This window comes from Aotus nancymaae, unplaced genomic scaffold, assembly GCF_030222135.1.
Source record: "Aotus nancymaae isolate 86718 unplaced genomic scaffold, 86718_ANA_hifiasm-v0.15.2.pri h1tg000020l, whole genome shotgun sequence".
NCBI classification, from domain to species: Eukaryota; Metazoa; Chordata; class Mammalia; order Primates; family Aotidae; genus Aotus; species Aotus nancymaae.
Genome location: NW_026988432.1, coordinates 65,505,861 through 65,519,161, shown reverse-complemented (window position 1 = coordinate 65,519,161; position 13,301 = coordinate 65,505,861). Strand labels below are relative to the sequence as shown.

General features: G+C 39.3%; 1 protein-coding gene across 4 annotated transcripts in view; it reads right to left on the bottom strand.

Annotated features, from left to right (window-relative positions):
* The window catches only part of ANKRD12 (ankyrin repeat domain 12), a 154,540-nt gene extending 141,608 nt beyond the window's left edge, over window positions 1–12,932 (bottom strand). For 3 of the 4 annotated variants that reach the window (XM_012446797.2, XM_012446804.2, XM_012446805.2), the window contains exon 1: window positions 12,660–12,765. The gene's annotated coding sequence lies outside the window, so the exon portion shown is untranslated. Of the gene's footprint in view, window positions 1–12,659; window positions 12,766–12,790 lie in introns of those variants that run through there. The other variant, XM_012446798.2, reaches the window with a different exon arrangement.
* Between the last annotated feature and the right edge of the window lie 369 nt (window positions 12,933–13,301).

Below are 13,301 nucleotides of genomic sequence, written 5' to 3'. Positions count from 1 at the left end.
TCTATGAAAAAAAAAAAATTACAAATAGTCAATTTGCTTTAGCTATATGTGTATTATTACTTTCAAAATTCCACAAAGGTAAACCTACAGGAAAGAGTTCCATTTAGATAGTCCAATTGCCTGAAATATTAACAACCAATACTAATCCTAGCCAAATTTAGGCAAAATATATTAGAAGGAAATTAGGAAAGTAGAAAAGAAGACTTGGGTTCTAGTTGTAACTTGAAATTTCTAGTAAACTCTCTGGCTTTCAGTTTCCTCATTTTAAAATGATATCCATTCCAATTCTAAACTACCATTCTTTATCTCCCCCAACCATCACTTTCCTTAATGTAGACATCATGAAAAGTATGTTCAATAAGCACTAGTCCTAATGAACTAATTATCCTTAAAACGTCAACAAAAATGAATTAAGTCTGTGATGTTAACTTATTTAACTGTGGGTATTTCCTTTAGCTATCATATCCCAGTTTGCTCATGCAGTTAGTCTATCACTTAACATTTAGTAAACACCTATATGTCACATAATGGAACAAAGATGAACATAACACAATCCTAGCCTGAAGGGAACTGACAGTTTTTAACAGGAAAAAGACAACGTAATCATCATGCAGAATAATAAATGTAAGCAAGCACCCAACTTGGGTGCATTTGTACAGAGGTAGGGGTAGGGAATTTCAAGAAGAGGAAACATTAAAATAGAGTTCTGAGGATGATTCTGAGGCAGGTAGATATAAACATATGCACAGGCGTGCACACATGGCCACACACAAAAGCAGACCACAATGAAGGAATGGCAAAAAACTGAAGCAGAACAGGATAGAAAATGAGGTTGAACAAAGTAGGAAGGGATCTCATCATGAAGTCCCTTGTCATTGGGTAGTCTGTTCTCTGTGGTAACAAAATTTTAAGGCTTCTAAAAAAGTAGTGACATAATTCCAGTAGTGTGTTCAGAAACCTGCCCTTGGTCAAACTCTGAAAGATGGACTTAAGAGGAATTAGATAAGACACAAGGAGACCACTTAAAGCATAATGACCAGATTGTGGCTGGCGGCAAGGAGAGGGGCGCAGGGGTGGTGGTGGAAGAGTAAACAACAAGAAGAAGGCTAGAATGAAACCTAACATTCTGGCTCCACCAATAAATAAGAAGTAAAATTGCTTTGGAAATAATTTAAATAAGCAATTAGCATTTATCTGTTGTATTTATCTTCTAATAGTAATATAGAAATAAATATCTCAAATCTTTAAAAAATTCTCATTACTTCATTAGATAATATTTACAAAAGACATTAAAGAGATGGTTTTTGACAATGTAAAACACCTGATTATAAAGGATCACATTCTAACAATACATTTAGAGTTTGTAAATAAATATGGGCAGTTATATTTACAATTATACATACACATACGTATGTGTGTGTGTGTATTTATATATTTCCCCCTCTCCAGAATTGTTAAGGAAGGCATATAAAGTATTCATCTGCAATTGAGAGGGTTGGCATAGATGAATTCTAAGGGTCTGAGATTTTTTAAATGAGTTGCTGAGTTTTCTGACCTCCTGGCCCTAACAAGTTCTAGATTGTTGCAACTTCCATAAACCAGTAGAGGGCTGCAACAGCTCAAGATAAAATGGTTAGGCTGCTTTACTTGCATTTCTGGCACTGGGAGCAGAAAATACTATCAATGCTGAAAAGTGGAAATCTAATAGCCACTGTATTCACTTCACTGTTAACAGAGAAAAAGCTTACAGGTTCTAAAACAATTCTAAAATCCTTAAAACTAGAAACACCCATAATTTAAAATTCTGCCATCTCATTTCTCTTCTAGCAAAATGATGAACTGTTTGAAGGCAAAGTAAAATTTCACAGAGTAACTACAGGGGAGGGGTGGGGGGAGTCAATCAAAATGAGTTGGCAATTCACCACTTCCTTTTAGACCTAATGTTCCACACAGCTGCTACCAACCAGACTAATCTTCCTAAAATGATTATTTTGTTTGGTTCCTCTCAAATCTACTTTATCTGTTTTGTTCTGCATAGGGTGAAGTGTGGATGTCTGGCTTTCACTAGATTTCTAGGTACATTTCTACCTCATGCAGAAATCTTATTTTCAGCTCCTCTAGTCACACTGCTCTCACTGCTATACACAATGTGCAACAGAGTTAAGATGGAAGAGGTCGGGCTTCACTGAATAGGTCACATTTGAGATGAACCATTTAGAAATAAAAGGATTTAAATAGGTCTAGAGAAAAGGGAAATTTCATCAGGCTATTTTTTTGTACCTGTTAAATTATCTAAAATATTCTAAATAATTTTTTTTTGTATTTTATTTTTTGCCCCCTCTGTGGCCCCCTCCAAAGGATAGGCTATTGCAGCCAATCTTCATGACATATCATAACAATTATAAATAAGGCTGGTACTATTCTAAGTATTACTCACAGCTTAATCCCCAACAGTGCCCTATCTCACTTTTACTGCTTTCTCTAAAAATGATAGACACATATTTTAGCCTTAAATGAAAGGTCTTTTAATTACTTATAGACATCATTTTAACAGTGGTATGTTAGATAAATGATATTGGGATAAGTCATTAAGAAACCAGAATAGTTTACACTACACCGCTTCTGCAATATAAGCCCGAGATCCTAAAAACTATGCCCCAATTCTTGATGCAGTTATGGGGAGCTGAAATCAGTACAAGACAGCAATACAAGTAATAAAGTATTTCTAACTTACATACAACATCATTTTCACCCTGATCCAACAATATGTTGGGTGATAACACTGCTTTAATTACAGATTAAAATTGTCACTTCATGACTTTATACCAGGACTCAATTGTTTGGGCATTTTAGTCTTGATCTGCTATCTTTTTCTTTATCCTGCTTACTCTCCAACATAAAGCTACCTCCTATAATATATACTAGATTCCAGAACAATTGTATATTCCAGGGCATTCAAAGGAAAACACACTTTAAACTGGTTTAATGTAGTAGTAAATACCACTGGTAGCTCTTCTGACCAAAGCCATTTAGAAGAATGCTGATGAGAAGAACCAGAACAGAGTAATTTCACTGTATTCTAATAGCTGTAGAAAGTAACATGAAAACTCCAACATCAATCCAACAGAATAAGTGTGTATTTGGTAGGCTTTTAAATTTTTTTTTTTTTTATGGAGATGGAGTCTCACTATGTTGACCAGGCTACTTTCAAACTCCTGGCCTCAAGCAATCCTCTCACCTCGGCCTCCCACAGTGATTGGATTACAGGTGTGTGCCACTGTGCCCAGTAAAACTCCTTTTTTTGTAGATGGAGTCTCACTATTTTTGCCCAGGCTGGGCTCAAACTCATGTTCCTCCCACCTCAACCTCCCGGGGTAGCTGGGATTACAGGCATGTGCCCCTGTGCCAGGCTTGGTTTTATTTTTAAAATACAACACTTTCTGACATATAACCACACAAATATTTTTGAATCAGGGAAAAAAAGGCAAATGTCACTGATGGTACAAATGTAAGCAGTTTTACTAAAGGAATTATACTATAAAAAATAACACCTAAAAAAGAAATTAAGGACTCTTTAAGAATCTAAGCGTTCTACAGCAAAAACTGAACCTACATTTCCAAGTCAGTGATTCTCAGCCTTTTTGAAGAGATCTATTTCAGTGCCTAAAACACAAAGGTCCTTTTCCCTGAACTCATATTCACCAAAAAATCTATAATAAGACTTCAAAATATACACAGAACCTCTTCCTAATTATTCTTTTTGGTTTTAGGTAATTCTCTCTTCTTGCTAGATTTTAAGTTGCCCATAAACACAGAATGCCTTCTTCAGATATGTGCTTACAACTGGGGCCTAAAACCTTAAAAACCTTTCTAAATAGTTACTTCCTATTTAAAGTCTATACAACTTCTAGAATTACTCTCTAAGAAAACGTGTATTACATCATTTCCCATCTTGGAAATTTATTTAAATTAAGCCCCTCATCCTAGTAATTGTGGCTGTTCTCAACTGCTACCCATCTTTTCTCTTTTAGTCCCACTTCATCCTCTATGCCAGTCAGACCATCCTCTTGATACTGGCACTGAGGTGATTCTCATTCATTCAATAAATATATGCTAACCATTTACACTGTGATAGAATAAAGAACAAGACAGAATGATTCATGTCTTTATAGGGCTTACCATGTTCCTTTCCACATCAACTAGAAAGCAATTTGGATGATTAAGGAATACTACTATCCTCCTATGCGATATGTCTGTATTTTGTTCCCTGAATGTGAAGTCTTAAAAAGACACAGACTATAATATTGCCTTCACTTGTATCTTCCCTAATGCCTGCCTCAACAATGCTAAAGGTAGTGCTGTACCTAGAGACATTCCTTTAAAAACTGTCAACTATGTAGGTGTTTAAAACTTCACTACATCCAGATCCTGGCATGATGACATGTGCCTTAATCCCGGCTACATGAGAGACTGGGACAGGAGAATTCTTGAGCCCAGGAGTTTGAGGCTGTAGTGAGCTATGACGGCACCACTGCACTCCAGCCTGGGCAACAGAGCAAGAACTCATATTTAAAAATATAACTAACAAAAACTTCATTATATCTACGATACTTCTTCATTGGGGTAAAACTGGAAAATTCAGAAATAAAAGAATAAAAATTCCAAACACTTTCAAATTCAAGAACCCATTACATTTTCAGACTGAATACTTCAAGATTTTTTACTTTTTACTCCTTGTAAAAATCCATAATCATAATATAAATTACTTATTTTCCCCCCTAAAGTTTCTAAATTTATCTTTTTTTTTCTTTTAATATCATCTTTGAAGGTGCAGTTTTGAAAGGAAGCAATACAGTCACCATCACTTACTAGACAGGTGTAACTTTAAATGATTTAACTTGAACTTTAGCTGCAAAATAGGAATCAGATAATCCTCATATGGAGAACCTATGATCAACTATGGAGTATTTGTAATTATACCTCTACCAGTCTATTAGCACTTCATAATGAATATGACTCAAGTGTGAGACTACATGTTTCCCCCATGGTCAAAAGATTCTGTTTTCTGCTACTCCCACCCTAACATCTGAGTTTACAAAAGCTATAGGCAGGGGAAATTCTTAGAGTAGGAGTGTGAATGGAATAATAAAAGAGCATAAAGAGTACTCACCCCAAAAAGGCAGTGGTACTTTGTAACATATAGAAGAGTAATAACCACAAATATATGAAGATTATGCATATGGAGGTTGGAGAATTAATAACCTTTTTATTATAGTTTTTAAATAATAGCAGACAATAACTGTATGCTATAAAACCCTAACAAAAATGTTAAAATATTATTTGTGTAAATTATGGATTGCTACTCCTAGAAGTTTTGAGTAAGAAAAAAGAGAGAAAAATGGCCAAAGGATATATGTGTCAAGTCACAGTAGAGAAAATGCAAATTACTATTTCCTCATGCATTAGCTAATGTAAAATGAAAGTGGTAATATAATTTTTAAGTTTAATAACACAAATATAGGTATATAAGTATCTATGTAAGTATAGATTAATTTTGACTGGGGTTTTCAAAGAAAGAGTGCTAGTGCCTGAAGGAAGAAGAGGAGCCTCAAAGGTAGAAAATGAATAAAGTAAAGGGAAGAATGAGTAAGCCAATTTGCTGTCAACCATTCTTGCTTACTTTCAATATGATGAGGACAAACAGAAACACAGTAAACAGATTTTTTTTGGTTGTTGTTGTTTGGCCATACTGAACTGTAGCTTAAAGAGAATGCTCAGCTGGGTGCAGTGGCTCACGCCTGTAATCCCAGAACTTTGGAAGGCCGAGGTGGGCAAATCATGAGGTCAGGAGTTCCAGGCCAGCCGGGTCAACACAGTGAATCCCCACCTCTACTAAAAATACAAAAAATTAGCCAGATGTGGTGGCAGGCGCCTATAATCCCAGCTACTCAGGAGGCTGAGGCAGAATCATTCAAACCCAGGAGGCGGAGGTTGCAGTGAGCCGAGATCGTGTCACTGCACTCCAGCCCAGACAACAGTGTGAGACTCCGTCTCAAAAAAAAAAAAAAAAAGAAAAGATAATCCTCTTCACTCTTGAAAGGTTTCTACACATTCTGGAAGGTAAGCATAATTTCTGAAGGCTGAATAACCACTACTGGATGATCACCTCAACTATAAATATATTAGTGAACTGGACTGATCTTAATCAAGAAAAAATTTCTCAAAGTAACAGACTTACAGTTATGTAACATAAATTTCAACTCAGTTCTGGAATAAAAAAGATTGAGTTAGAGATAGTCTAGTGACAATTTTTTGAAGTGTCTTCTTAACTATTTAAAATATCTGCACTCACATATAACATATATGAAAGTATCTAATAGTATCTAGCATACAGAAGCTCAATAGAAGTTCTTTTTCTTGATCACCAAGTAACTTCCTGTTAGTGAGAAACTCTGGTCGAAAGGATTTATTTTAACTCAGAGGTTCCAAGACTAACATGGAACACTGGAATGCAAGCCAAGGCTTTATTCCTAGTTACAATATTCTTGTGCAAATTATGGTTGGAAATTTATTATGGAATTTTCTTTCTTTCTTTTTTTTTTTTTTTGAGATGGAGTCTCGCTCTGTTGCCCAGGCTGGAGTGCAGTGAAACAATCTCGGCTCACTGCAACCTCCACCTCCTGGGTTCAAGCAATTCTCTGCCTCAGCCTCCCAAGAGTAGCTGGGATTACAGGTGCCCGTCATCATGCCTGGCTAATTTTTGTATTTTTAGTAAAGATGGGGTTTCACCATCTTGGCCAGGCTGATCTTGAACTCCTGACCTCAGGTGATTCACCAGCCTCAGCCTCCCAAAGTGCTGGGATTACAGGCGTGAGCCATCAGGCCCGGCCGAAATTTTTTCTTATCTGATTGTCTCTATCATCATTAACCATTACCACTAATTTTTATTTATTTATTTGTTTGTTTTGAGACAGTATCACTCTGTCTCCCAGGCTGGAGTGCAGCGGCTCGCAACCTCCGCCTTCTGGGTTCAAGCAATACTCCTGCCTCAGCCTCCTGAGTAGCTGGAATTACAGGCATGTACCACCACACCCAGCTAATTTTTTGTATTTTTTAGTAGAGGTGGGGTTTCCTCACGTTAGTCAGGCTGGTCTCAAACTCTTGACCTCAAGTGATCTGCCCGCCTCAGCCTCCCAAAGAGCTGGGATTACAGGTGTGAGGCACTGGGCCTGGCCCATTACTAATTATTAAAGCTGTATAAGGACTTCTGTTTCAGAAGAGGTAAACAGAGTAGAAAGTTCTGTACAATATGAATTTGATGGGAGAAAAATAAAAGTGCATGTCTCTCCTTTCTCTTCCTTTATGTTTGCTAATGTTTCTCTTTCATGAGTGAATTTCAAAGGAATCTAACATAACTCCAGATAATTTTAACCTGGATTCAATCCATGGCTCAGTATCATCAGATTACCCGAGAATCCTTGTTTTAGCCTCATTGAGTTGTAAGATTCAAAAGAGAATCGGATGTAAAAAGTACTGTGTGAATTACAAAGCACTGTAATTTTTAAGGCACTATTTTTCCTTTATCTTTAGTCAATATAGCTATTCCTAAGTAGAAGAAAGAGCAACACATGATTTTTGTTCTCAATTAGAAGTCAGAATGCTGACAAAATTCCTATGTAGGAGGAACAATCTGAAATCTGAGAAGCTATAGAGCTCTACTATAACTCTTTGCTATCATTACAAGAAGAGACTATATAGCTAGGCAAGGTGGCTAAAACCCATAATCCCAGCTACTAGGGAAGCTGAAGCAGAAGGACTGAGGTCAGGAGTTAGAGACTGAGACCAGTCTGAGCAACATAGTAAGATCTTGGCTGTAAGACAAAACAAAACAAAAACAAACAAAAAAACCCATTATTTATTTTAAAAGGTTAACAATTTGCCAATCTCTTTATGCATATTATTAGAGATTATTAATCTTCTATTGTCAAAATAAGATAGTTAGCAGAAATCAAAATGTACTTATCGCTAACATTTGTGTTATTTTTCCCAGTTATGGCCTGAATACACACTGATAACCTGAAAGGTAAACTATTACATATGTTGAAATAAATTTAGCCCCCAATAAACAGATGTTAAGGAACTGACCAAAGATGACACAACTTTTAAATTTTTGTAATTTTTTTAAAGCCAAAGAAAAAGAAATGACTTCTACCCTGTAACCTGTGGCTTCATAATCTATCTCCTTTAAGTTGCAAGCATCTCCATGTTAAAACTTAATTTTCTAAGGACTTATGTTTGAATTTAAGTTTCTTAGAATTTTGGAGGCTTGCACTAATCAGAAAACCAAGTCTTGGATACTATTTTCTAACCTGGACAAACTCAGCAAATTTTCTATTGCAAGATCTATTCCCTTATGAAAGTCCTAAATGAGTTTCGTTATCTTTTTTCTTCAGTCACTGTGATAAAAGTACATCTCTTCAGAAGAATGCGATGAATAGCAAGGTGGAATCTGTTAGGATAGTCTCATATTATACGAACAACTATAGACCTTTTTGTAGCTGGTAAGAATAATGTGCTCTGACAACTAATATAAAAACACCACCAGCACCACAGCAACAAGCATATAAGCATCTCATAAAAGGGCTTACTGGTCTATGTTCTATGATTCCCATAAGGAACTTTTCCTTTTTGATCACCCCAAAGAAGGTAAAAGTCACCCAAACATTTTTGATGAAATCTGAAATTTAAGAAACACTGCCTTAAAACTCTTCAAAAACCAACTAAACATTCTTAGAGGGAGAGCGGAGAAATGGTTAAGAAATAGGACAATGAAATCTGTTATTTAGTGTATAATATTTATACATCACATAATTGTTCATAGCCTCAGTTTCCTCTCTGTTTTACAAGGTTATTATGAAAATTACCCGAAATGTTTCACTTAAAACACAGAGACTTGCATATTCTAAGTGTTGAGGAAATATTATCTATGATTATTAGTACCTTTATTTTCAAGACTATAAAAACTCTGATAATCTATGTAATACATAATACAGTATTGATGTTGGTTTCCAGGATTATCAATTTAAAGCACTAAAAGGTTTTCAAACTTAACAGCAAAAGCAAACAAAAACTGCTTTAACATTTCTAAATATTAGATATACCAGATGACCTTAACATGAACTACCAAAGCTGAGTTTTTAAAGGAAATTATCTCCTGCTTTTGCATATCTGGAAACTAGCAAGAGACAAATGAACATTGCTACTAAGATTACTTTCACTATTACTTTTAAAAAGCCACTGTCTGTTACAGAAACAGATTATGAATGCATGAATATATATGAAAGTATTTTCAAAGATAAAGAAACTTCATATTCTTCAGGGAAAGTCAGACTAACAACTCCAATATTTAAAATGTTCATAAGCGGCTTAACTACAGTTAGAACAAAGTGGGGATCAGAAAATGTATCTACAGAAGTTATAATCTGTAAAACAGTAGAAGATGAAAACAATAAAGCTAGGGCTACGGAAAAACCCAGGGATCTAAACACCTTGTTACACTTTAAGAATTGTATTTTCTTTAAAAATAACATACCACAGTGTATAGAAGTTTACAAGTATACAATGTGCTTCCTAAAGTATTCTCATTTAAATGTTCCACACATCACCACTAAATTATGCAGGAAAATTACTTTTGCAGTTTAAGAAGGCCCCGTTTTTTTTTGTTTTTTTTTTTTTTTTAAGTTGCAGCTGATAGAAGGCAGGTTCTTAAAGTTAATGTGGTATGTCAAAATCCACTGTTAGAAGTGATAAATCAAGAATTTAAACTCAGGCCTTTTCACTTATATTTCAATATTATTTCCACAACTCCATAAGGCTTCTTTTAAAGAAAGAGGCAAATTAGCATCTTCACGAAAGAAACCTTTCAGCCAAACCACAGACTGTTTTTAACTAGCTGCAGACTAGCTTTAAGTCTTTTCATCTTAGCAGGCCTTTATTTTCTCATCTGTAAAATAAAGGAAATGAGTAAGAAACTCAGAGGTCCCTTCCAGTCCCAAGGATAAATCTCAATACTGTACCCTTTACAAGGCACATGCATTTTACAAATACGTATTGTTAGCAACAAATTCCAAGTCAGAAAGCAGTATCAACAGCTCTTAAGCAACCTACTGCAATTACTAGACAAATTCTTCATGCCCATCTGACACGTTACTTTAATATGATTAAGTCTATATACAGAGAGCAGTAGAAACCTCTTATTAACTATGATGGAAATGACTAACGCCACTAATCATCCTCTTTTTGGACTGAAATAACGCTCTTAAAACATAAAATGTATTTAAAGAAAACCTTACGTGTCAGCTAATAGCAAGAAATCAAACATGTTTACAATCACTCAATGTTTTTTTAAGAATAAAAATCTCTTCTCCAACAAAGTGTTGTCCAAATATCCTAATATTTTTCCAATCTACTTCAAAAGAGTATCAGTAACGTTTTCCAACTTCTACAGGGAAAAAGTAATATTGACATCTTGATAAAAACATCTTCCTTTTAAATTCATCCTACCAGCTGGACACTACTCCGCAAATAAAATTCAAGCTTTTTTACCCCTTGGGTATTAATCAGTATGAGTCTGTACAAGGTATTTTCAGCTAAATTCTTTCCTCGTCTGAATATTTTTGTTCTCTTTACTCCTCCTCAAATATTCTTCATGGAATACACACGCAGAGAGTTCCACTTTCCCAGTTCTCCATAGTTCATAAAGCTATTCCAATAACGAATTTTTAACAACTACTATGAAAACTATGAGATTAAGAACATTAAAAGTATCACATAAGTAAACTTAACACTCGTTTTCCTTCCATTTTAACATCGCATCTATCTCTAAAATAAAACACATAACTTGAGTTAAGCTTGACCTTAGTCAAGATGCCTGTAGAGCTTCAGAAATTTATTCAGTGCCTGTATCAAATATGAAAGATCCTTAAGTAGTAAAACCTTTCTCCCCTTGTCTATAATCTCCCGGGAAAACATTTCAAATCTTTAAATGTTTTTGCTTTTAACCCAAATTAAAGATTTTCCTCAACAAGATTAGTTAATATAACGACTTCATGTTACACAGTGGACACTATCTCATTTTGCTTTTAAGCCACTTGGCACCAATAGAGCATATGTTCTGCCAGTTCTGAGCTAATCCCCAGGAAAGGCTTTGTGTAACGATTGATGAAACTCAGATCAGTGCCCAAGATTTTTAACGGCCTACTTGAGCATATGTTTTTGTTTGTTTGTTTGTTTGTTTGTTTGAGACGGAGCTCTTGTTGCCCAGGCCAGACCGCCGCCCGTGTTCAAGCGATTCTACTGCCTCAGCCTCTCAAGTAGCTGGGATTACAGACATGTGCCACCACGCCTGGCTTTTTGTATTTTTAGTAGAGATGGGGTTTCATTATGTTAGTCAGACTGGTCTCTAACTCCTGACCTCAGGTTATCCACCCACCTCGGCCTCCCAAAGTGCTGGGATTATAGGCATGAGCCACCGCGCCTGGCCGAGCGTATGTTTTTAATAAACAGTTAATTTATGTTAAAACAACTATTTCACTAGTTAGCCTTCCAATTTCATAAACGAAAATGAAATACATGACTGAAAATGAAGGTTCATTTCAACTTTAGGATTACAGATAATTCCAAACATTACATACACATCACTGGATCTCCAACACACTTCACCTTAGTTCGCAGTTTAGCCACGGGTGTCCAGTGGAAATTACAATCTTGGTAACTACTCTGCTTTAAACGTTTCCTAAGGTTTCAACGAGTGCAACAGTAACTTCCTACCCTAGACAGTGTCTTACTGTTATTACTAAAACAGCTGTCAGCTAAGCTTCGGATATCTCTTTGTACAACCGTTTATTCAACGCTTTGCGATCTGTAAGGATGCGTCATTCCACATCACTCCTCAAAACGAGATCTAAGAACCTGACGAGCTCCACGGGTCTTGAAGCAACACAAGTGGACACTTGAAAAACAATGAAGGAAACTGCCTGCCTGATGCGGCAAGGTTAGATTACGCCAGCATTTAAGACAGAACTGTAGAGCGGCTGCTCCTTCCCCGAACACTACTAAACCAGTAGTATTTTGCTTTCAACCACCTATCCAAGGATCTGGGTGCCTCTGACGCTCCCTGCCCGAGGTGCCGTGGCAGAGTCCCCGGCGTCGGCGCACGCTCGGCGGGTGGCGGCGGGAACGCGCGGCGGGCCGGGCGCGCCCCCGCCCCCGCGGGTCCGACCGCGACACGCCAGCGGCGCCCTCTCGGCCGCGCACACTCACACTCGCACGCACACGCTCCTCCGGCCCCGCCATGTTCCGGGAGGCGGCGGCAGGCGAGCCCCAACAGCCCCGGTGTGGGGCACCCGCGTCGAGGCCAGCTCACGGCCGTCCGCCCGGCCCCCGCCCCGCCCCGCGCGGCGCCTCCGCCCAGCTGGCTACTGCCACCTGCGCCGCGGCCCCTCGGGACGCCCCAGGAGGGGCGGCGGCGGCGGCGGGCGGGGCCCCGGCGGACACGGCGGACCCGCGCCGGGGGGCACTAACGGCCTGTCACTGTCAGGCGCGCCGGGGCTCGGGCCAGGCCGGGTGGGCGGCGCGGGCGGGCAGGGCGCGTCTCCTACCTTGCTCTGAGGAGGGGGAATAGGAGCAGCGCAGAACTGAGGGGGTCTCCTCCCAGGCGCCAGGGAAAGGCTCGAAACCGCGCCCCTCCTTCCTCCTTTCCTGTCGCCACGCCCCCCTCACCCGCACGGACCCGAGACAAGGCCGGCGCAGGAGGCTTCACCCCCGGAACGAGTGCCTCGGCGTGGCCGTCGCTGTCGTTGTCTTCGTCGCCGCTGCAGCCGCCTGTAACGCCGCCGGAGCCGGGCTTGAAAACATCTCCGGTCTCGGTCCGTCTCTCACCACAGCCTCCTCGCTCCCAGGACAGCGCCAGCCCGCGATTGGCTGCGGCGCGAGCACGTGACACCCGCGGACACGTGACTCCCGCGGGCACGGGACGGGCGGCGTGACCGCCCCGCCCCCCCGACGCCCGCCCCTCCTGCTGCTCCGCGAGCCGCAGGGCGAGGGAGCGGGACGTACCAAGCAGCAGGCGGCGGAGGGGTGCGGGCCGGAACTCCGCCCTACGTGCTGGTTTGTCTCCACGCCCTACCCGGGTTAGTGTCACCGCCTCCCCTCCTCAGACACCATCCGACAAAGGAGGGGGAATCAAAGACTGGGTGAAGACGCTGGGCAGACGCCGCAGACGCTGCCCGGCAAGCGGGCTC